Genomic DNA, 26,362 nt, shown 5'->3' with positions numbered 1-26,362 from the left:
ATTTGATACCTGCTTTATGCAGGTATTCAATTTAGGCCTGATTAGCCTAAAATCACCATTTTTAAGGCACATTAAGGGCACACACATGTAGACCCATGCCCTTAATGCACCTTAAAAATGGCTAATCACCATATAGATGCGCCCACTGAGTACAGTGAAAAAGATCCTACATTGGAAATAGTAGGGAAAGAGAGGAATAATGGGGAAGTTACATAGAAGATCATGTTTTAATCAGCTTCAGCCTGGTGAAGAGCAATGTGATGATGAGTTAGGGTATTCTGTGACCATCTGTTGTTATATATATATATATCAACCCAGGAGAACTACAGCTGCTGGCAGAAGAAGACAGTTTTTTCAAGGTAATTAAATGGTTTGGTTCTTTCCTAATGAACTGAACTTTTGGCTCTTTGCCCATTCATATTCTGATAAGAAAAGCAAAGAATACCATTGTGGCTGCCTTTTAAAGGCACAATCAGCTGGCCAAGATTTTTATTCCTCACCTTCTAAGCTACACAAGACTGCATTTAGTGCATCTACTCCTCAGTCAGGGTGAGTTCATGAGCTATGTCACATTAGCATGTGAGCTTCATGCTTTGAAAGTACTACCTCTTCACTGTAGAAGGGCAACGAGCAGTGATTCCCTTACTGAAAGGCTCTGGCTCATCTGAATTCACAGCTATTCACTGGAGTGATGCAGAGCTGCAGTTCCCTCACTGGAAAGGCAGGAGGCACTGTGCTCAGGGGTGTAGCAGGGCAGCAGCAGTGAATGGGGCACTGCCAGCTGCTAGTTGCGGGGCAAGGTATTTTACACCCTTCCCTGCACCCTCCTATCCCCAAAAGGCAATGCTCAGGGCTGGAGGCTGGGTCACCCCCACTCAGTTATGTTACTGTTTGTCATAGGCAAATACAAGGCCTCCAGGCACCTCAGATATTACATCACCTATTTCTTCTCTCTTTTAATATTGAAAAAAAAAATCAGCATTAAACAACCACATGTACAAGAGACTGGAAGACAAAGAGATTGTGCCTATAGAATGAGTATAAGGCGTCTACAGAAGGAGTATAAGAATATTGCTCGGGCATGCTGGCATGAAATCAGGAAGGCCAAAATGCAATTGGAGTCGCAGCAAGCAAAGGACGTGAAGTGTAACAAGAAGGATTTCTACAAGTATGTTAGCAACAAGAGGAAGGTCAGAGAAAGTGTATGTCCATTACTGAATGGGGGAGGTAACCTAGTCAGAGATGATGAGGAAAAGGCTAAAGTACTCAATGTCTTTTTTTACCTCAGTTTTCACAGAGAAGATCAGCTCCCAGACTACTGTACTGGGCAGCACAGTTTGGGGAGAAGGTGAGCAGCCCTCAATGGTGAAAGAACAGGTTAGGGGCTATTTAGAAAAGCTGGATGTGTACAAGTCCATGGGGCCAGACATGATGCATTTGAGGGTGCTGAAGGGGTTGGCTGATGTAATTGCAGAGCCACAGGCCATTATCTTTGAAAACTCATAGTGATTGGGAAAGGTCCCAAATGATTGGAAAAGAATAAACATAGTGCCTATCTTTAAGAAAGGGAAGAAGGAGGATCCAGGGAACTACAGTCCAGTCAGTCTCACCTCAGTCCCTAAAGAAATCATAGAGCAGATCCTCAAGGAATCCATTTCTAAGCACTTGGAGGAGAAGAAAGTTATCAGGAACAGCCAGCATGGATTCACCAAGGGCAAGTCATACCTGACTGACCTGGTGCCTTCTATGATGAGATGACTGACTCTGTGGATGCGGGGAGACCAGTGGATGTGGTGTACCTTGATTTTAACAAGGCTTTTGTTTTGGTCTCCCTCAGTATTCTTGCAAGCAAGTTAAGGAAATATGGCTTCGAGGAATGGACTATAAGGTAGATAGAAAACTGGCTGGATCATCAGCTCAGAGGGTAGTAGTCAACGGCTCAATGTGTAGTTGACAGGCAGTATCAAGCAGTGTGCTCCAGGGGCTGGTTTTGTTCAATAGCTTCATTAATGACCTGGAAGATGGGATGGAGTGCACCCTCAGCAAGTTCACAGATGACACCAAGCTGGGGGGAGTAGTAGATATGCTGGAAGGTCAGAGTAGGATTCAGAGTGACCTAGACAAATTAGAAGATTGGGCCAAAAGAAATATCAAGAAGTTCAATAAGGACAAGTGCAAAGTCCTGGACATAGGATGGAAGAATCCCATGCATCGCTACAGGCTTGGGACCAACTGGCTAAGCAGCAGTGCTGCAGAAAAGGACCTAGGTGTTACAGTGGAAAATAAGCTGAATGAGTCAACCATGTGTGCTTGCTGCCAGAAAGGCTAACAGCATACAGTGCTGCATTAGTAGGAGCATTACCAGCAGATTAAGGGAATTGATTCCTCCCCTCTATTCTGAACTGGTGAGGCTATATCTTGAGTATTGTGTTCATTTTTGGGTCCCCCACTACAGAAAGGATGTAGACAAGTTGGAGAGAGTCAAGCAGAGTGTAACAACAATGGTTTTGGGGCTGGGGCACATGACTTATGAGGGGAAGCTGAGGGAAATGAGCTTATTTAGTATGCAGAAGAGTAGACTAAGAGGTCGAGAAGGCCAGAGCTGTGTGCATGGGCCCTGGACTGGTCCAGAGCTGGTTCACTCTGGCTGGGGTGAGTCCAGAGTGGGGATGGGGAAGGCTGGGGTGCTCAGCTGCTCCTGGGCACTGCTGGTGGCGGTAGTGGCAGGGACTGCAGAGCACATGGATTCCGGGTTTGGTGAGCTGTCACATGGGGGTGATGACTGACCTGCAACAGCTCTTCAAAATGGCCTATGTGGTCTGTGGGCACAAATAATTGCTCACCCCTGGTCTAAGCTGCCTACATTGAACTGATTAACAAGTGAACAGACATTCACTTTTGATTCTAAAAAAACAGCCACATGCCTGCAGTGGCTCAGGCCAGAAGCCAGAGGGCACTAGAATGCACCTCCCTATTCTAGAGCAGACAGCTTGGGTTAGGCAAGCCCGCCCACCCTGGGGGGTGGGGGGAAGAGGGTTGCAGGAGAGGTACGAAGCATCCTGGGACACTGGGGGACTGTGAGTTAACTTAAATCTGGAGGGGATCTGGACCAATTTAACCTAAATCAGTTAAGTCTGATATACTACATTCCATCCAGGTTTATCTTAAACTGGTTTAATCCATTGTGAAGGTGGTTTATGTGTACTGAACTTCTGCACTACCGGTTTATTTGTAATTTCTGTCCCTACCTGAAGAAGGAAATATAAACATCAGAGCAGATGGCAGCATCCAAAGAAAGCCCACCGCTGAGGAGTGGTACAAAAGTAGCAGTTGCCTCTACTGCTATCCTGGCTTCTGTGTCACTAACAGCAGCCTGACTGTAGTCACTGTCCCAAGTGTTGCTGCGGCCCAGGGTGCAGAACTGCTTAGCTACTTGTCTGATGATGTAGCTTGTGCCCTCCCTGTGTCCTCCAAAGAGTATACCTCCTCAAGCATTGCAAGACACAATGCGACCCCACCTTCATCATGAAAGGACATCAATATTGGCCTGCCCCATCATTTTCACTCAGTTGTTTCTCCTACAAAGCTCTGAGTTGCTTCTCCTACAAAGCTCTCAGTTAAGTGATGTAGGAGATGCAGGTGCTCAAACATCTCTCAGGATCAGCATTTGTTATGCTTATCAGCTCAGACACAGCAAGAGCGTTATCAGATTTGGACAAACACACACTGCCAACATCAAAGCCAGCCCTGTTTATTCAGAAGCGTACAATATTTAAGCAACTGACATGACTAGAATAAAGAATGATTAGCATCAGCAACATTTGTCTATATAACTGCACATGTTACTGTGCAATTGGCTAACGATTTTGATTTATAGATTTTCGGCAGTTCTTCTCAGGCTCTCCCCCCCTCCTCATTAACACAGACTAAAATTAAATTTGGCTTCATACTGGGAGAAGCTTACTTCAAAAACCTGAGAAAAATATTTGAGCATAAATCCAAATTAAAAGTAAATTAAAAACAGAAACAGCATTTTATTGAACACACTGTTATGTGAAGGTATTGGAAATCACTGTTGTATTAAAAATGAATTTCTAGGAAAATTCCTCTGATACATTTCTAAAACATAAGCCACCCTGCAAATAGAATACACAATATTCTACACAAGTATCATGAATGAGGTATGAATTGTCAAGGTAGGCTTTTGTTCTCTCAGAAGCCATCGATTATTAACGTTATTAAAGCTACCTGAAATCTAATCACCTGGTTAACATCTCTTCCTAATTCTTCCTCCCCCAAAATGTTGCATTTCACTTGTGCAGCAGTATTCCAAGTAGCTTTTTTTTGGAATTTTCCTTACAAAAAATTATAAAATAATACATAAGTGTAAATATTATAAAATAATAAAAGTATAATACTAATATTTAAAATGTATATTTAATCTGATAATTTGCACAAAGATGTTGTGCATCTTGAATTTTAGTTTTGTTAATTTGAAAAAAAATCAGCTTCTAAATGTGTATTTATCTGTTGCAATAGAAAACTGAACAATTCATTCTTTGATCTCTTATAGATTTGCAAATGATAATGTAAAGTAGATCTGTATGAATCTATATTAATGCTTTTAGGTATAGGGTGGCTAAAATAAATGGTTTTTAATAAAAATACCAGAATTTTATATAAATTGTATATATGAATTTAAAATTAAATATGCTAATTTAAAATTACATATACTTTTAAAATAATTAAAATTGAATCTAAAACTATGACAATTTATATAAAGGCTCATATTTACCATACTCTTTTAAAGCAATTCAAATGAAAACTATTATTCAAGCAGTGGCTGCTTGCTGGAAAAGTTTTAAAGAATACCAAGCCACTCACTTCATGGAAATCCCCGGAACAAGCTGTTGAAATGATAAAATTGCCTTTGATAACTATAGACTTTCTGCAGACTTAGAGCAAATATTTTATTTTCTTCAGTTTATTTAGTTTAGCTCAATTCAGTAATTTGTTCATTCAACAAAACTGACGGGGAGTTGAAAAAACAGGAAAATTTATTTTCCTTTTCCAAGCTATGAATTAAAAATATGTCAGAGAGGTCAAGTTCTATTAGTTCTGAAAATCTGAATGACACACTAATCACAATAAACAGCTCAATTCTCTAACAATAGGAAAAACATGTTTGTTTAATTACTCAATTAGTTGTAAATATAAAACACATCTTAATTTTATGAAGTTATATGAAACATTTTATTTGTATGAAGTTTATTTAACTAATAAAAATAATTCTAAGTGATTGTTTTCTCAATTTTTAATTAGATTCCAATCTCTATGCAGCTTGACAGAAATCACAAGAAAAAATAGTCCAGTAAATAAGAAATGTCATTCACCATCTTCTACATAAAAAGTAAAAAAAAAATAAAAATTAAGAATCTGAATAAAACTAGGTAAAGCTATATAATTTCTCCTCCTCTATCACTCCCTGTTTAGGAAAAAAAAAAGAACAACATTTAACATAAAGGCTATATTTAACTACAAATTAATGTGTCTTAATGTTTACCAATCAATATAAATCAACCTTTGTTTGAAAAAATAACTAAAACATACAAATGAAAACAAGATTAAAATCACTGACTTAAGGTTTCTTGACTTTCTTCCTGATCTAAATCACAATGCAGATCAGTGACTTAAATCACTTTGATTTAAAGTAATCTATTTTTTCAGGGAGCCAGTAAGATTTAATTTGTAGGGGGATGGGAAGAGATTGTAGGTTTCAAAAGGCATTCAAAGAAACTTTCAGCCTGATTTGAAGACAAGATGGGATAGAAAATCCACTTCTCTTAATAGTTTGTTCTGATGGCTAATCATTGTTACTTGTAGAAATATATGCCTTATTTCTAATTTCAGTTTGTCTGGTTCCAGCTTCCAGTTGCTGTTTTTGTTATTATTGCAAGACTAAAATGAACCATTAGAACCTAGGATTGTTTCCCATGAAGCAATCTTGGTATCCTGTTTGATAAACTAAACAGACTGAACTCATTTTTAAGGGTATGTATGAGTAGTATGCTGAGTCCCACACTCCTAAGGAATTGCTTGTTCACCATAACTCCTATTTCCTTTCCACAGTCAATGCTTTCCAGGATACATTCCCCCTATTCTGCAGGCCTGGCCTGCATTCCCAGTTCCAGTTCCTACATGTACATAAGTTTGCATTTGGCTGTTTTAAAATGTTTGTCTCTGAATAGGCCCAAGCGGCCAATTTACCCAGATTGCTCTGTAATGATTGCCTGTCCTCACCGTTATGCACTGCTCTTACCAATCTGCGTGGTGTCAAGAAAATTTTAGCAGCTGGGATTTTATATTAACTTTCGTATTGCTAATGAAAATGTGGAGTAGCTTTGGGGCTGGTCCCAAACCCTATGGAACCCCACTACAAACAACCCTTTTTAATGACGATAACTACTGTTTGAAATTTGTCAGTTAGCTGGTTTTTAATCCATTTAACCTATGTTCTTTTGATATTGTACAGTGCTCATTTTTAAAAAAAATCAGCATGTCCTGCAATATCAAGAGAAGTTATTCAGAGTGCTACATCTCATGTAGCATGGCTGGTGAGGGTATTGCCTGGAGGTATGAGAGATGTGGCTTCAAATGCCCTTAGGCAGACTAGGGAATTGAACTAGCATCAGCCATATTCCATGTAAATATCCTAATCACTGGGCTATTCCCACTACCTCTTCCTGGGTGTACCTACATGTGTGCTTTACTGTGCAGTAGACTGATTTACTGCACAGTAAAGCGTCACTGTCTACACATGTGCCACAATTAGGGCATAGTAGATTAATTTACTCCGGCACAGGACAGTCCTGTCAGACACAGGTACTATCCAACAGCAGAATAAATTACTGTACTTAAATGCATATATAGATGGTGGCATTGGGATGAGTTCACTCCGGCTCAAATTGTGCCGGTGTTTATTCAGTCGCATTCACTGCATGTGTAGATGCAGTCCAGCTTTCCATTTTTGTGATTCAAAGGGCGAACACAGATGTGGGGTTCATCCTAGGTCTGACTGTCCTGGGCTTAGACTCACATCAAAACAGGCATAGGACTGTTATTTGTGCGTGCAGCTTGAATGGCAATTGACTCAAGTTAGCCTCAACTGTCCCAGGAAAAAGTGCCATTTTGGATTCTTCACAGATGCTTAAAGTGGCAGTATAGGCTTGTACATTTGTAGGATCCTAGAATAAAAGGCTTTGTCCTGAGATAAATCCAACTTGTATTTTTAAGTTAGTTGTCCATTTACTTGCTTTAATAGCTTGCTTTTATGACAATTGTCTGAAAACAAAATGTTCCCTATTGGGTCAAGTGAAATGCTTTGTGCTACCCAAAATATATCTGATTATATTTTTTCTCCAAATATTTTTTATTTGCCTGCTGAAATGAAAAATCAATTACATACACAGCCATAATAACACCAAGCAAAATCAAAAGTGACCCTGGGCTATGGATACTTGCACCAAATAACAAGATCCTTCAGAAACTGCTTTAGTGGTAGCAAGACTGGGAGGGCCATAGCCACATGTTGGTTTTTTTCATTACAATTTCTGTTAATCAGAACAATTAATTAAACTGAAATTGAAATATTTGAAAGGCTGCTATAAGGAAGCAGGGGAACAACTGTTTCTCCCTTGCTGCAGAGGGCAGGGCATGAAGCAAATGTTTTCACTTGCAGCAAAGTAGATTTAGATTAACTGTCAGGAAAAAAAAAAGAAAAAAACCCCTTCCTTATTGCTAGAAAAGCCAGTGGAATAGACTACGCAGCAAAGTGACAGAATTTGTTTCCTTGGAAGTTTTCAAGAGGAGGCTGGATGAGTGGATAAGCATTGGACAGAGCTGGTTCAGATATAGGGCAGAGGGTTGGACTGGATGACCCTTTAGGTCAGTCCTATGATTCTCTGAGTCTCATTAGTTAGTATGAGAGAGATAGAGAAGGGGTCTGCTGAGGTTGTCTACAGACCCACAATAAAAGTTGTTGTTTTAATTCTTCACATTCACATATACCTGTGTTTACTGAACCTGGTGATCACTACATGGTTTCAAGAGTGGCAAATGAGAAAGAGCTTGAAAGCATTTGAGTTTCAAACTGAAAACAAAGGTAGAAACTGAGAGCAAGTGAAGCAACAGAGCCACATGGACAGACAAGGGCTCCTAGGAAGGAAGTGATCTTCTTGCACAGGTAGAGTGCATCCAGGTGAGCACACGTGCACTTTGCGGCGCCTCAGATGTTTTTGAGGCACCGCAAAAGACACTCTGCACGCATGATTTGGTTCCCTGTGCTGCATAATTGCAGTGTGGAGCCAAATTTAGATACTGAGAAATCCTGGTATCAATAAAAAAATGTGCCAAAAAAAAGTGCAGTGGTGCGCAGCATGCACCACCCGAAACTGGAGCCTGGCCAGTCAGAGCCATGTGCCAGCTGCCAGCCAGGCTCTGTGCACCTGGATCGCCGCAGCTGCAGCCCCAGGAGGCTTCCAGGACCCTAGGTAAGGCTGTTGGGCTTACCTAGGCTGGCTCCAGGCTCCCCTACCCCACTCAGGGAAATGTGCCCCACACCAGAGTGCACATGCAGGGGTATTCCCCAGGGACAACTAGCAGTGGCACAAATATGTGTCACTGCTAGTTGTTCCAGGGGAAATACATGTGTGTTCTCATCTGGATGCACCTGTAGTCTTACAACAAAGGCTATTGCATGTGGGAGACTGGTTCCTAGAAAAGACTATCCACATGTCCAGGACAGCAGAAACTGTGATGGTCCAAGCTGCAGAGATGAATATGTCAAAAGGGGTTGACAGCAGAGTAGGCATCAAAGCATGTGGCCAGAAAAAGCCACCTGACAGGGTGGAATTTTCTACTGGCAAGGAGAATGCTAAGGGAGAAAGAGGAAAAGAGTCAGCGTGCTGCCACTGTGGAAGACAACATGGCCCCAAACATTGCGTTGCATTTGGAAATATCTGTTCTAATTCAGGCATGGCTGGTGAACTCAGACTGGTAGGGCAGGTGGAGTGGCACATAGGAGCAGGGAGCAGTTTGCAGCTGGCCGGGTGTGGGGGCAGTTTGCAGCCAGCTGGAGGCAGAGGGGAGGCCGGAGTGCCCTGCTGGCTGCAACCCCCCCTACCCTCCTGCTCCTGGCTGACTGCAAAACCCACCCTGCTCCCAGCTGGTTACAAACCCCACCCCGCTCCTGGCCAGCTGCAAAATCCACCCCCCGGCTCCCATGTGATGCTCCACCTGCCTCACCAGTCTGAGTTCACCAGCCTTACCTGTTCTAATTTTAACAAGAGGAACCATTTTGCCAGGTGCTGCAGATCCCAAACACAGAAACCTCAAGTGCACACAGTTGAGCGTACACTGAAAGAGAAGTTGTTAATATATATAGTAGAATCAAGTGGTTTCATTGGACACTGGAGCTCAGGTAAATATTTTGCCATAGTATGAACACAGAAAATTAAAATTGAGACCAAAAGTGAATCCAACAAACATCAAAATAATTGGTTCATCAGGAACAAATATACCAGTGCCAGTGTGATACATTGCTAGCATACAATATAAAAATAAAGTATACAAACTCCAATTCACTGTGGTACCTAGGGTGGTGACACCAATTTGGGTCTGGCAGCTTGTGAGAAACTGAACCAAGTTAAGTGTGTGCTTGCAGTACAACAAGAAACAAGATTCATGCCTCCTGATGATTCTCTTAGATGTCACAGCACCAAAATGTGTAATTTTCTTAGGAAGAAACCAATTGCTCTAGAACACAACAAACAGCCATGTCCTTAAAATAAATGTACCTATGGACACAAATGCAAATAACATCAAGCAGAAGCAGGAAATCAGCTTCAACAGTCTATAGCTAATGAACTTTGTGCTATACAGAGAAAGCACAGCTGTCAAAAGTGCAAGTCAGTTGGCTCCCAATACAAGGGCACAAGTTTATTAAGACTTGGAGGAAAAGCTTCCCACCCCAAACATCAGAAACTGGATTTGATACCTCCTTGGTCTGAAAAAAAAGTAAAACTTCCTGCAAGACTCACAGAGACTTGCTGAAAGAGCTGTAGAAAACGGGGAAGAAGGAAAGGAGGGGTAAAGACTCCAGAGTGAAGTGTTAGTAACCTCTCCTCTGCAGATGAGTGTTAATCAATTTTTGTGTTGGTTTTTGTATTTATTGTTAAGAGGGAAGATGTAGTGATAGAAGTTGTAATTTAAAGACGCTGTCTAAGAAAACCCCAGAGACTGGGAATTGGGAGATGGCCCCTGAGTCTGGTTGGTTAGTTAGAGAGAGAGAGGGGGGCTCTGCAGAAGTTGCTTACAGTTCCACAATAAAACTTGTTTAGTTCTTCTCATTCATGATACCTACAAAGATTAAATATGCTGGAAATGTTGTTTAAAAAAAAGTTGATTTTTTTGTGGAAATATAGGAAGAAAACTGAGCAAAAGTTCCACAATTCCATTTGCTTGTCTGTAAATATGAGGTCAGATTTTCTAATATATGGCCTGCAATAAAATTAAACTGAGTTTCAGGACATAATGCAGTGGGTTATTTTTTGCCCTTGTGTATTAAATGGTTTACATAGGCAAAGCATAATGTGGCTTGTGCAAACCGTTATAAAAATGTTAAGCATTATATTGTTCTTTATATCAATTTTTCTTATTATCTCACTACATATGAAATATTACATAATGGCAATGTCTACACGAGCAGCAGACTGCACAGTACTGTGCAGTCATTTAGTACTTGCATAACCAAAAAAAAAAAAGCAACAAGCTACTGCACCCACGTGTCTCATGTAGATGCACCCGATATGTACAAAATAGTACATCTGAACTATGCCAAAGTTTTGCATTTATAGACTACAAGTATCTAAGCTTGATTAATTAGCACAGGTAAAAACAAACAAACAAACAAACAAACAAACACTGTCTTACAGTCTACGTATTCCATACTTTCCTATCCCAGACATACGCAGTGGAAAAAAGTGATAATGTCCTATTTCGCTACCTATCAGCAGAGTCTGATCAAGTATGATCAACAAAGCTGAACAAGCCTTTAACCAGGAATTGAATTTCATAAACACCCACTGCATGATCTGAAGAGGAATATATTTTAAGAACAAACAAATGACATCCAGTAGTTTTATAAAGGCACGCAGAGAGATATACTGTAGCTTAAGCTGTACAGTAGTGAGATGAGGATCTTCATTGCTATATTTGTGGAACAGACTCTTGGATGGATTTTTCAAACATGTTTTCCTTGAGTTGGGAAGCTAGGGTGAGTGGTTTATATTGTTTAGGGATGATTTTTATAGGACTTTCACATAAAACTAGTTCTTTAGCACTGGGGGAAAACTGAAAGAAGTTCTGAAAATGACTTCAGTTTAGATAACTCCTGAAAAGACAATTTATCTTGCAACTGTTTTGCTAAACTTTCTGAGGACTCCCTTTCCTTCTTTGCAGTTTAACCAGAGTCTTCTTCTCTTTTCCTTTATCTGATCCTATCCATTCCCTTCAATACTCTGATCCCTTTATCTGACACCTCCACCCACATCTCTCATACTCTTACTGTTGACAGATTCCAAAATTCTTCCAGCTTGGAGAGACACCATCACTGAATTTGTCAAAGGGTTCCACATTGGGACCAAAAGAGCAATTCTCTCTTTCTTAAACTTTGTGTTCTGTTAAAAAATTGATGCCAAAGGGTGTTTGTTTTTCCAGGAAGCTGAGAGACAAGGAGCTAATAAATCTTCCTTCTACTTCCCTGTTGACTGGGCAGAACAGTTCAGAAGGATTTGGCAGAGTCCCAGGGCCTTTTGAATGCTCATCTACACAGATTTTGCAACCTTCTGGGATGTCTGATGGGGTGGTCTAGCTCCACACAAGCTTGGGAAGGGTTGAAGAGATTCTGAGAACTATATTTAAGTTCAGCTGGCACACCTGGGGAGGGCATGTGGGCAAGATGAGGGAGAAACTCAAAAGAGCAAATGCAGGGCAATCAGTAGAAGGGAACCAAAAGGCAGGGGAGGATAGGAGCCTTCCCTTATGTGAAAGGTCTAGGTAAGGAGAAGAGGATGATGTGTTACCTCAAATCCACAGTCTAGTTGGAGGCGCAGGATTAAGCATGCTTTTTCACTATTCAATTTGCCAGTCATTCTAATGGTATCTTTGGCAGCTGGATGTCATTATCACAGTCAGTATCACAGAGACGAAAACTGAGAAAGAGATAGCAAGATTAAAAAAAACTCAGCAAAAAAAGAACTTACTTGTGAGAAGACCAATATGACCAGTTCTTTTTTGATGCAATAATCTATGATCTCCCTTAAGGCATAAATCTTCTAATGTTGACTATATTCTGAAAAAAGAGAATTAAAGAATCAGGAATTACTTAATCAATTAAGTACTGGAGTTAACCAAACCAGACTAAGATGATTTGTTATTTGAAGTTAAATGAAGACCCAAGAGAACTGTTCATTATATTGCTGAATGCCCATCAGATTTTCAGCCTTCATTTAGTTGTGAGGACAAGGTGCTTGTCTGTGCCCCACACAATATCACCCTCAAAAGTATACAACAGTAGCTGAGGGTAGAGATAGTTAGCACTCTGATGCAACATGGTGAATGAATGCATCCTCCTGGATAGCCTATACAAGCAGGGCTAATATGGCATCTCACCTTGCTGTCTCTACCAGTCAAAGCTGGTGCTGCACCAAATAAAAACAATCATTTCCCATTGATTTTACTGGGTATGTTATTGAGACATTGGAGTTTCAAACACAAAACCATAAATCCAAGGAAAGTTTCAGAAGCTTCCTAAACAGGTTGACTTGTTCAAAGAGTTTAATATGTACTTAGCTCTGCTGCCAATCGCATGTTTCAGTTTTAGAGTTTAGTTATGGACAGTTGACGCTACTCTCTGGGAGTCTGTGTAAAAAAACTCTTGTGATTGATCTAAATTTAAATATAACCATCTACTTTAGGAGGAACCATGGCAAACTAGTAGTGAGACCTTGCAAACTCAGCCATGTCAAATAAATTAGGTAAAGGACATGGTCCACATCATAATTTAACTCAATGAAAGTGTTTTACTTAATAGCTTCTTAGGACAGTAGGTTGTCACCTTTCAGCTAAAAAAATACAATGGTTAGCAGATATAGAAGACCTGAGTAATGTTTAGTTTTCCAGTCCTGTGGCACATGTTGATCATTTCAGTCTTCATGAAGCCATGGCTGTGCCTTGTCTCTGGCTGTCCTGTATTGCTTTATACTGTGCCTCCCTTGTGGGGCCCTGCATTACTCTATTTACTCCCCTATATATCTATGCATCTATATACACCTACGTGACATACTTCATCTGACACAAACTTCTCCCCTGATCCAATCAGGACTGTTTGGATGATCTAATCCTTTTCCATCTATATTTATTTCATTCCGAATTCCAAGGAATCAGTTTGACGGTTCCACATCCCAGGACCTATCCAGTGCTATGCAGCTTGAGTAATTTTCTCATGCTTATCTCCTCACAAAAGCAGATGGTATTTCAGTCAGACCTAAAATTTAGAAAAAACTGCAGCCAGTTCTGTTTAGTATACCTACCTTTTAAATCAACCATCATACTTACATGTTGTTTATACATTTTTTGTGTAGGTATGGATAACCTATACATTTTAGACACAATTTTGTTTACATGATTAAGGGCATAGATGCACACAACTATTACTGAAGACTGTTTTTATTTTGCTAAGGAAGTTGAAAGTAAATTCACTCCAGAGATGGTTACTCTGGTGTACATGTTATGTGTCAACTACCACTGTCACATTCACTTGAGGGCTGCCATTTACTTATTGCAAATCAGCTCAGCTTGCCCCCTGGTGGCCAATTAGGGCCCTGCAAAGCTTCAGTTGCTGATTCAATTTGGAGGAGATTCGGCCAGATTTGGTTGCCAAATCTCCCAATCCAAATCAAATCGGGAGACCAATAAAAAGGTCCAAATTGATTTAAAGCCTCCAAATTGATTTGGAAAAGCTCAGGAGGAGATTCAGGCAGTCCCCAGTTGCTACTACAGGGATCCAGACCTGGACCTCGCGTCAGTAAGTAGTGGGTGGGGGGCCTGGAGGAGGGGGAGGGGACCATGGGGGGACCCTCACCAGGCCCCATCCCCTGCCAGCTCCCCCAGCCTCTCTGAGCACCCCTTGACCTGCTGCCCGCTCTCCCAGCCCTGTCAATGGCTGCCCCTCCTGGCCCCAGCATTCCGGAGCTTAAAAAAAATCAAACCCCGCATTCACTGGCTGCTGCTGCAGCACTCGGGCTTCTGAAGGTTCATGGTGGAGCCCCACCATGCACTACAGGGCAATGGGGGGCAGCGGGGATTGCCCCCCTCCCTGGCAGGAACTGGTGAGTGTGAGGTTTGTTTGTTTTTTAAAGTGCCAGACCATTGACAGGGCTGGGAGAGTGGGCATGGGATGGGGCCTGTTCCATTCAGACAGTTGGCCGATTCAGTGGCAGCTGAATCTCTGAATCAGATTTGGTGATTCAGTCAAATTGATTTGGTACAGTGATTTGAATCACCGAATCAAATCACTGTCCCGTGAATTGGCTGAATCTGAATCTGAAGCAAATACTAGTTGCTTCGCACAGGCCTATGGCCAAAACTATAACAGTGCCTATTTCAGGCAGCCAGCTAGGGAGAAGCTGGTCACATGGTCCATTTATGCAAGTGCTCACTGTTTTCTAAAGTGCTCACTGATTCACATCACACAGTTCAAATCAAATTTCAGTTCAAATTAAGGGTTAATAGACGATCATTATCCATCAGGGAGGTTTTCATGCATTTCTACACTTTTACAGTAGAGATGGCAGGAAGCACTGGGACTCTGCCCACCACTCACAATCAGAGGCACAAAATTGAGGTCACTTGCTATAGAGGGCATGAGCAACAGCAAGCTCTAGATACCTGCTGTAGACACATGTTAATTAATACAGTTTAAATTGCCTAGTTTGGACTGCTCTCATCTGCATTAACTTTAATTCTCATTTAGTGAGGATTAGTTAATTCAGACTGGAACCAATTTTAATTTGGATTATAGATGTCCACGTGTATATCGTGATGGCTGTAGTCTGGATTAAACCTAGAAAAATGTAATGTCTAAATTTACTGTAGGGTAAAATCCAGGGTAAACTTTTCCACAGTAAATGTGTCGTGTGCCATACCCTTAATCATATTTATCTAATAGTAATAGCAAACAAATAAAATAAAAAAATGTAGTGGGGCCAGATTGTCAACAGCAATAAATCTATGTAGCTCACCAATGCCAGTGGAGGAAAGATTCATCACAGACCATAATGTAAACTAAAAGATCCATAATGTTTGTGTAAAAAATTAATAGCTCTTATATACTTTAATAGTGGCCAAGCTGAGGTTTCTGTTCAAGCTGTTAAAAGAAAATCTGGAGTGAAATAATTTGCTTCTAAGATAAAATCCTTTATGCCAAAATGGTGAAAATCATTAAAACCTAGTTATGATACAAGTACTTAAAATAGGCGTCTCTGAAGGAAGCACTGACAGAATAACTGTTACACTACAGGTGAACCATTCTAATGTCTGACCTTTGAACATTGTCTTCTCTGCTACTTAAATATATTATTGTGGAAAAATCCTTTGTGGGCTAAACAAAATTGTACCACAACCAAGACATGCTAATAAAGCCTTCTGAGTTTCTCTTTAATGGGGGTGTTCAATTAAGTTCATTGTAACTCTTTCCTAGTTAACACAATGCGTTTATAGCCTTTGTTCAAACCTAAGGCTATAATGCTTGAAACTTGGTTTTCTTGAAGCTAAAGTAACTCTTAGCACAGATTATAACCTGTAGGTATTCTGCCAGCTTTCCCAGTAAAATATATGGATTCCTTACTAATTGCTCTAGTTTATTCCCAGCCCTTCTTGGCACATACTTGTATTTCATTATACCATTGTCTCTGTCCAATTAATGAGTAAAAAAAATGAGACATAAATGTCATTTCATGGGGAATAAAAAGGCAATCCATTGATTGAGGGTGAAAATACTGGATTTTTTTGCCAAATTTCACTAAAACTGATTTTTTTTTTCCTTCCTGAGACTTATGCATTACGAGGGCACCCTCCATAAAATTGATGCCCGGTGGACCCCAACTGTGTGCTTTACCTGCCATAGGCTGCATCTACATGTTGCCTTATGGTGATATAGCGATGCACTACATCACTACATGGTGCGCTAAGGCAATGTAGTGCTCATGCAAATCTACACATGATTGCCAGCTATGTCACCATAATGATGTGCTCTCTGGTTTTAGCATGGAACTATGGTGATGTAGCAGCAAAATCTACCTGTGTGCTGCATGCATGGCACAGTAACTGTCCATACTCTGCTGTGCTTCAGTACTTCCTTTTGGAAGCATGATGCCATAGCAACATCACCATAGATGCAGTCATAGTCTCAATATGAAGCAGTCTTTATGGACTGTGTACTCAGCATGAGTTTGTAGTATTATGCTATGACACAAAAGGGAAATGAAATTTTGAGCTGTATCAATAGAAGCATTAACTGCAAGACATAGAAAGAGATGGTGCTACTTTACGCAGGACTGGTTAGGCTTTCTCAGGGGTATTGTGTGCAATTTTGAGCTCTACATTTTAAAAATGAAGAAGTTAAGAGAGGGTCCAGAGGTAGGCAACATAAAGAACTTGGAAGGCAAGTCATAGAGGAAAAGTTGAAGGAAATAGACATGCTCAGCTTGCAGAAAAGGTGCTTAAGAGGGGACATGGTAGCAACCTTTAAATATTTGAAGGACTGCCATAAGGAAGAGGGAAATCACCTTGTTTCACTTTTGCTTCAGAGAGCAGGATTTGGGCCAATAGCTTGAAGTTGCAGCAACACAGGTTCAGATTGGATATATAAAAAACTTCTTCGCTGTTAGAACAGTGAGGCGATAGAACAGATTGCCTAGAGATTGTGAAGCCTCCATGAAGAAGAGATTGGACAAGAATTGGATAGATTATGTACATGTAGCTATGCCTATGTTCTTCTATGGGCATTTCCCATGCTTCTGGGCATTGCCAATTGCTTCATGGAGCTGGGAAAGAATGTTTCCCCTCCAGCTTGTACACAGGTCAGGGTTTTTCTTTCACCTTCCTCAGGAGCTTTGGATGTTGGCTGCAGTCAACACTGGAAATTTTGACTGATGTATGCTAGTGCTCCTGTTAGTATTTTAACCTGGATGTTCCTTGCCTCTCCACTCAGGATCAGACTGATCACCATATTTGGGGTCAGGAAGGAATTTTACCCTATGGCCAGACTGGTACAGACTGGAGATTTTTGCCTTTCTCTGCAGCAGAAGGCATGTCCCTCTTTTTTCAATTTAGGCATATTTTAACAACCCTCACAGCAGCAGGACACTAGACACGGTTAACCCCTTGCTTTACCTGTGGTAGGTTAAGGTGCTATACCCTGTGGTTGTATCAGGGTTGACTGTATCAGGGTTACTAATAGGATAGACAATGGATTTGTATAGGGTGGTTTGAATAGGGATGTCCTATCCTCTGATGGAGGTTGGACTAGATGACCTCTGAAGATCCCTCCCAGCCCTACTTTTCTATAATACTGTGATTGATTACCTCCCAAATATATTCAGATTTACAAAGATGAAAGCAGCATCACTTCCTGAATCATGTGCTTCTTGCTGGGGAAAGGACTATGTAGAAATACAAGGCTAAGTCTGAAATAAGGAATAACTCTGAACGCACAGTAGGGGGTGTTCAAAGCCAACCAGTGGCTATGAACATAAAGCAGTCAGGTACAGCAAATGGGAAAAGAATTGCTGGAAAACCCATTCCTTAAAAGAAGCTATGAGGTTAAAAATTCACAAGTCCAACCAGAACAATAATTTATCTGCAATACAAAACACTCTCTTATAAAAGCAAATGCAAATGGTAAATGGCATTCTCCCTTTGTTGTCTCCACCAGTCAAAGAAGCTTTGACTGGTGGAGACAACAAGGTGAGAGCATCAGGCCCTCAGTATGGAAATGGCCATACAAAAATATCTTATATTAATGGATCATTGAGGATTTGGCCTATATCTTTTGGAAAAGTATAACTTAGTAAAACAAACAAACAAATCCTAAAAAACAAAGCACAAAACCAACAAAACCCCTACTTAATCAAATCTAAATACTAATACATTCCATATTGAGGATGAGGGTACTTTTCCCTAATTATCATGAATAAGCCTTATTTTTACAGTATTTAAAAAAAATCTCTTAAGACATGTTACAACTTGTAAAATAGTATTACTTACATTTTCAAAATTCATATGGCATAGTAGCATTCAAAATAAGCTTTAAAGAGTTGAAAATCCTATACAGCAGTAGAATAGACCCCAGATTCACCTGTCATACTCGTTATTTTGTTTTTCTGTTTATTATTTTTTTCCACAAAATTTGGTCTTAAAACATTTTTTGTTTTGGTCTTCATGAAAAATGTCCCATTCATCCTACAACTTCTATCCTATCCAAACTGTGAAAACATTCCTCAAACTGAGCATTTACTTATGTAAACAGCACTACTAGTATTCAGTGGGTGTGTCTCCATGTGATGCTTAATTCATATTAGCTTAAGTTAATGTGCATTAAGGGCATGTGTCCACACATGTGCACCTTTAATGCACATTAAAAATGGCAAATTTAGACTATTCACACCTCAATTTGATACCTGCAAATGGAGGTATCAAATTGAGATGCGAATAGTAAAATGCATTAACACACACGTAGATGCGTTAAAGTGCATTAACACTGTGCGTGGACTAATTTGGTACTAACTTTAATCCATTTCAAGTCAGTCTATACACAGCGTTAATGCACTTTAACACCTGCAGATGTAGACTCCTGCTTAAACCCGCTTAATGTGTGTTAAGCTAATGCACATTACATTTAGGTACGCTTAAATGCACATGTAGACATGCTCAGTCTGTAGTATCATAAGTTTAGTAGGCTTGTTACTAGAATTTTGGACTTCCGTGGTGATGAAAATTAAGGTAGATCATAAGGAGAGGGAGGATTTGACTCCATCTTATTATATATATTATCCCCACAACTTTGCACTGAGTACAGGAACTCCAGAGAGAGCAGTAGACAATCAGATTTAGGCTGATCTCCATGTTGGGTCCTGATTTTGTCGAACCTACTCACTGAAAATTCAGGGTGACTGAGAAGCCAAACTGGAAACCCTTGAACTGCACATTTCTAATAGTTATACACTCTTCAGTGGGTATGTCTACACAACACACTACTGCACCGTAGCTCATTGCTACAGTGCAGTAGCATTGCCGGGCACTAACCATGTGGTGATGCTACTGCACAGTAGTAATGTGCTACTGTGCAGTCACTCATTGCTACTGCACAATAGCATATGAAAAAACTGTGCGGGGTTGGTACTGCACAGTGACCTCATTTAGTACTTGCTTGTGCAAGTACTAAATGAATTATGCAAGTACTAAATGACTGTACAGGAACAACTGCGCAGTCTGTCACATGTGTAGACGTGGCCAGTATCAACAGATTTTGCAGGTTTGAGAAAGGTAATTCCCTCAAGCCTTTAGGAGAATGTACCTTTAACTGACACAACAAAAAACTAGATACAATGAGAACATGCTAAACCCAAGGCCTTAAAGGAAAAGGAAGATGGGCAAAAACAGGAAACAGTTGCCAGTTGAACTAATATAAATTTACATTCTGTGAGAAAATTTGACATTTGAAGAATTTCTTTTGTCCTGAATTTGAACAATAACTCAGAATGCTCCAAGAAATAAAATTCATTTTAATAAGAGCACCACTTTTTTTTGTTACTTTGTTATATTATAATTTTTAAAAAGTGCTTTTGACCTTAATTATTTTTCTAAAAATATTCTAGAGACCCACAAAATGTTTCAGTTTTCAGGTGGAAATGTTTTCCCTAATATTTTCAACTAATATCATGCTAGAGGGAACACAATTAACATGCATTAATTTCTTTTTTCCTTCGATCTTACCTTCGCAGTTTTTCAAGCTGTGGGTACATCTACGTGTGCCATTAAGGTGACATGATAAACTCTGGTGCAGTTTGCACCGGAGTTTATCATGGCACTTTATTGGCATGTGTAGATACTCAAACTGCAGTCTGGGGCACGTGTGCAGATGCTGTGCCCAGGACAACAGCAGTTTGAGTTGGGGAAGAACAGCATCAGGCTGTGAGGGGATCCAGGGGGGTCAGCCCTGGGCTCTGGGAGGTGGTGTGGGGTGGCACAGGGTCTGGCTGGGGCACAAGAGCACCCCAGTGTACATAGACCTGTGGCTACGGGGCAGGCAGGGGTCTGGTCCCCTGCTGCCTGGACTGACTGGGCACAATGTATGGCTGGGTCAGCGTTTACACATGCATTTAGCTGCAGTTATTTTTGCTGCCTTAAAAAGGTACTGTCTCTGACAGTACTATCTTATGGTGGAAAAAATTTGTTTGTTATGGTCTAATAGTATTGCACATGCAGACTCTGATGCTTTACATTAGGGTTGTCAATCGGGGGTATGCATACCCCTGGCGGGTACTTTGAAAGGTCTCAAGGAGTACGCAGGGGTGGGTGGGGATGGAGCGCTGTCACCTCGCACTGCTGCCTCACAGGAGCAGGGTCATACAGATTCTGTGCTGCTGCCACTCTGCTGCTTGTCATGCCCCCGCTTCGCACTCACTCCCCCCTGAGGTATACTTATTAAAAAGGGGGCAGCAAGGGGTACACTTATTAAAAAAAGGTTGAAAACCCCTGCTTTACATCACAGAAAATTAGTCTACAGTGCAGTTAAGCACACATGTAGATGCACCCAGTGTTGATTTCCTTCCCTTTTGAACATGGCCAATCTTGTGCCTGAATATGTAATCCCTGTCTACTAGGCCTTGTTTACCTAAGGAAAGCATGTAACCTTTTTCTCCTGAATGTACCCTCAGTGAAGATGAAAGTAGAGCTGCATATTTGACCAATCAAATAATATTTGATCAATTGACTGGTCAAGCATTGGTCAAAAATTGTAAAACATTGCTAATATAGTCAAACTAGTTAATTGCCCGTCAAGAATGACAGGGGATGGGAGGGGGGTAGAGGGGGGCTGGGATGGCGTGCTGCCACCTAATGCCCCATGCTGCCGCTGTTCTGCCTCTTGCAGGGAGCAGGGTGGGGGAGCCGAGGCCAGCAGCTCCCCCACCCACTGTCCTTGTGTCCCCACCATCATGGCTGCACTCCACCACTGCCAGCTCCTGCTGGAATGCTTGTTCACACTCTGATTAGCTGTTTGTCAGCCAATCAGAGCATGAATAAGGCATTATGGACAGACAGACAGACAGACTGACTTAAGCTTTTATAATATTAGAACAATACACAGAAAAAGCATAAATTTTCCATTAAGAAATGTGTCAAAAACCAAGAAAAATATCAGATTTGTCAAGAAAACTGCAAAAAAAAAAAAAATTAACTCTCCATAAAATTGCTATAATCATTGACCAGTCAAAAAATATGAAATCAATTGATAATATCTGACTGGTCAATTGACTGGTTTGCCAGCCATAGATAAAAGTCTTAAAAAATATAAACAGAAAAACCTTTAGGTTAGTCAGTGTTTATACTAAAATGTAGCATGTGTAAACAGACTATCTGCCCTGAGCTTTCATCTATCTGGCTGGAACTAGGCAGAACTTTTTATTGTATTATTATTAAAACATTTCATTGGTGATATAGTATTTAATCTCACAGGAAACATCATCTGTTAAATAAGATTGAGTAGTGGAACTATCATGCTCTTGAGTATGACAGTGATCAGGTTAAGGAAATTTATAACACTGGGTCAAATGAACAGCTGCATAGTTTAAGCACCCTAGCTTATTCATTCAAAAAAAATATGTCAAATGAAAGTGACATTTCCACACACTCTGTGTATGACTGGAAAAAGCACAGTCAATGTCTCTTTACCTCTGTAATTAGGTATTATTAAAATAAACATTGTTGAATATACACACAAGTGCATCTCTTATGTTTGGAAGCATCATCTCTTCTATCATTATCTCTTTTATCCCTGAGAACCCTTAGAAAATCCCAGGCTAAGGACTTATTTACATCAGGAAGTTGCACTAGTTTAACTTAAAATGGTACTTAAACTTCCAAGTAAAAATTTTTATATAGTTTTAGTTATCTTAAACCAATTTATCTTAAACTTACACAGGGAAATCAGTTTAAGATCACTCCTTCAGGTAAACCAGTGCAGCTTTCTCTGACAAGTGCTTTTCTGGTGTTGCTGAGGCATGGTCTACATCAGAGATCATTTCCTATAGCACAGCTATGTCAGTTTGGAATCTAAACGTTATCAGTCTAATTCTACTGGTATAAGCCACACCACAGGCACATTAATGCTGGTATCAGGTTACCCTGTCTAGGTAGGGTTACCATACATCCAGGTTTTCCCAGACATGTCCTCTTTTTGGGTCCTCCCATCTCTGTCTAGGTGTTTCTTTAAAATATTAACAAATGTCCGGGATTTTGCTCTGCTCACCATCAAAGTTTTCCCTGGCATTTCCCAGCTTGCCCTAGCAAGGAGCTGCTTGGGGCTGAGGGGAGTAGGGAGAGGGCAATTGGAGGCAGGGGAAATCATGTGCATTTGGGTGCACACAAGCATGGTAGTTGAATGCAGGCAAGTCTATGGGTGGTGAGAGTTGGAGGGCCAGGGCTTGGGGACTGTCCAGGGGTGGGTGTGTGTGTGTGTGCAGAGAGGGGATGGGGCGGGTGCCTGCTGGAACTGGGGGAAGCTGTCTGGGCACCAGGGCTGCGGCAGGGCAGAGGGGGAGGCACTTGTTGCTCCAGCAGGGGAAGGGGGTAGGGGGACCCTTTAGGGGTGGCAGAGAACTGTGTGGCCAGCCTGGCTGCACTGGGGCCTGTGCCCATGCTTATGGGGTGGGGCAGCCAGAAGGTGCTGCAGGGCTGGGGGAGCAGGGGTCTGTGGTTCGGGAATGAGGGGCTGGCGGTACTGTGGCTTAGGAGTGAGAGACACAGGTGGGGAGGGGACTGTGGGTTGGAAGTATAGTGCACAGGCAGTGCCAGGGGGCTACGAGTTGAGAGTGAGGGGCATCAGCATGGGTTGGGTGGGGCTGTGGTTTGGGAGAGCGAGGCAGGGATAGGGCATGGGCATATCACTTCCCCCCAACCATTCTATTACCTCCCTCTCCCTGACAGGTGTCCTATTTTTTTGAAACTGGAAATATGGTAATCCTATGTATGGGCAAAAGGCCATTTTCTAACCCAAAATGGGGCTACAACTACATTACAGATGTCTAGAAAGTGTACATCAGTCGAGGATGTGAAGAGGCGTGATTTCTGAGTGACATACCTACGCTGATATTTACACAGGCAAAAAATGTGCTTACACTGACAGTTATTTTGCTTGAAGGGGTTATTTTACTGTAGTAGTACAGTAAAAGCTCTATTATCTGGCATCCCCTGGGAATGGGGGATGCCGGATAACAAAATATGCCAGTTAATTGAGCAGCCCTGACAGCCGCTTCTCCTGCTGTGTCTGGGGTGTCCCTTCACCCCTCCCACGGCATCGCTGCCCCTCCCGCGGGTCCTGCACAGCCTGTTATGCCCCCGGGGTGTTGGGGCTCAGCAGTGCAGGCTGCTTTGCCCTGAACCATTAGGGCTTGGAGAAACCGGAAGTGCCACAGTGGGCACTTCCGGTTTCACTTTATCTTACAAGCTGGCATGCTGGTTAGTGGAGCATGCCAGCTTGTAAGATGCCAGTTAACAGAACTTCTACTGTACAAAGCAAAGCCATGCTGTTTTAGCTGCATCTGTAGTAGGAGGACTTTGTTGTTTTAACATCCCATATACCTATATCCCAGGCTATGAATATATGAATACAGCAACCATATGTCCTGGTTTAGCCAGGATAGTCCTCGATTTCAAAGACTAGTCCCAGTCGGCTGTTGAGAATTATAAGGGACATCCTAGAAATGCAGGGGCATGGGGTGCAGCCTGGCTGGGAGTTGGAGTGGTGTGGAATGCCTTGCTGGCAAGCAAGCGGGCACCTGTGGGGAGTGCTATCAGGTACTCTGTTATGACCCCATGGTGAGTATAATGGTAGTTTATCTTCCAGTCAAAGCAAGGTAGGTAAATGTAGTTTAGACTTCAATTATCACAGGGTGAGACTGCAAATGGGCAGATAGTGCAGAACAGTGGGTAATGGATGAAGTTCCATTTGCTTCTATCCCACATTAAGCTGTTTGTATGCCCATACACCTAGCTTAGATCTAGTCAGGTGTAAGTTATACCAGCACAATTACTTGGATTAGGAGGTAGATTTTTGTTGCTTCTGAATCACGATGTCCACATAATCCACATACTAAATTGTAATTTATATGCATGGACTTCACACTCCTCTACTTAATTCAACTCTGCTTCCAGAAGTATCTGTGTGGAGTGGTGATGCTCAATCTTTTGTCCCCATGAGCCAGATCCTGGGTTGGTCCATGGGCCAGATTCAGCATGGGTTGGTGCATGGGGCTGTGTCATCTGGTCTGCAAGGTGCCCCACCGAGCCAGAAATTTGGCAATGGGAGGGGTATCAGTGTTAACTGCAGCAGCTCTGGAAGCCATAGCAGTTAATGTTGCCACTCCCCAGTCCCATGGGGAGTCCCATGGGCCAGATGACATGGTTCTGTGGGCTTGATTTGGCCCACGGGCTGGAGGTAAGAACCACTCATGCAGACAAACCCCAAGTCTTTGCTATGAAGAAATAATTTCCTTTCCCGGTGATCTATTTCAGGGGTGATCCAAATGATCCAAGACGGGTGTCAAACATATGGCTCATGGGTTAGATCCATCCTGCTAACCTAGATCATCCAGCCTTTGAACTTTTCTGTTGACTCTGACTGAGCTGGTGAGACTTTCTGCAATAGCAGCCAGCACCCCTGAGAGAGTAGCACTGAACAGCACTGCCACAAGAAGCCCTGCCACTGCAACCAGAACCAGGGCAAAAGACCCTGCTCAGTGGGTTCTTGTCAGGGTGGCAGAGCTTCTGGTCACAGTGTTGCTGCTCATTCCTTGGCTCTCACTGGAGTGTTGGCTGCTGCCACAGGAGGCCCCTGTCGTTCCACCCCTCCCCCCTTGGTCAGAGCCCTGGCCCTGGCTGCAGTGGTCAGGCTTCAGCCTACAGTGTTGCTGGAGTTGGTGGCATGGTTTGCACATGGTGCCATTGGGGTGGTCAGTGCCCCAGCTCTCACTGGGATGCAGGCTGCCACCATGGGAAATGCAGTGCTGCTCAGGTTGTCAGTGGCTGCCTGCCACTACAGAAAACCCAGCCACCGTGGCCATGGGTATCTCTCTGTCTCTGTCTCTGTCTCTGTCTCTCTCTCTCACACACACACACTGCTTCTGCAGTCTTTCTCATATGCACATACTCTGTGCTCCTGCAGGGCTGGGATGCTGGTTGTTCAACACTGGGACCCAAGCATCAGTGGCTGAGCTACTGCCTGTGGCGCCACTGGGGCTGTTAGTGTGAGAGCCATAGTGCAGCCCACAAGCAACTGCAATACTGCCCTCCAGTTGATTTGTTTTGAACCTCTGAATTAGGACAAAAAAAGAAGATAGCATCTCTTCTACATTCAAACAGTGGGTAATAAAGACACTTATTTTCAAGGCAATTATGTAAGTACACATTCCTACTAGGTCCATCTGTAGCTAGTTTGCAGATAAATTATCTAAGTCTTTTTCCTGCTCACAGATTCTTCTTGCACAGATTTCTGTGAATGCATTTGTTAATTATTCACTGAATCATTTGGACAAACAATCTTCAGCTTGTGGGTGGTATGTCAGCTGTTCAGGCAATTGCTATTTACTATTCATTGTTGTTTTGACTTCTTATGCACCTGGTGGGAACAGGAAGAATGAGGAAGATGTTGTGTCCCTGAGATGACCAGTCAGAGAGATGGCTATCCATGCTTTCTGAATGGAAGACTAACACTTTTTTTGACACAAATGAATAGAGGCTAACTAGTGCCTTTGTTTGCACTTGTATGTTCTTGTTTGCATCTGAATGTGAGTACTCAGGCAAAAAATAGTAATTCCTCAAACATATCTGTGAACAAAACCCCCCTCAGGCAAATGCCTCTGAATAGTGAATAAGCAGGAATATGAACATGGTAACACCTAACAGCTGTTTGGAATCTGAAAAAAATGTTTATGAACAGGTATTGCAGGTATTACTGAGCCAGCTT

The 26,362-nt window shown here is 41.8% G+C and overlaps 1 protein-coding gene across 9 annotated transcripts in view; it reads right to left on the bottom strand.

The window, feature by feature from the left end:
• LOC102558349 (poly(rC)-binding protein 3) overlaps positions 1-26,362 on the bottom strand; it is a 929,340-nt gene that overhangs the window by 311,480 nt on the left and 591,498 nt on the right. For all 9 annotated transcript variants that reach the window (XM_059728516.1, XM_019485665.2, XM_059728517.1 and 6 more), the window contains exon 4: positions 12,321-12,409. The gene's annotated coding sequence lies outside the window, so the exon portion shown is untranslated. The remainder of the gene's footprint in view (positions 1-12,320; positions 12,410-26,362) is intronic.

Source organism: Alligator mississippiensis, chromosome 5 (genome assembly GCF_030867095.1).
Source record: "Alligator mississippiensis isolate rAllMis1 chromosome 5, rAllMis1, whole genome shotgun sequence".
In the NCBI taxonomy this organism is placed as follows: Eukaryota; Metazoa; Chordata; order Crocodylia; family Alligatoridae; genus Alligator; species Alligator mississippiensis.
Note: the sequence above shows the minus strand (reverse complement) of the source record. Positions and strands in the feature narration are given on the sequence as shown.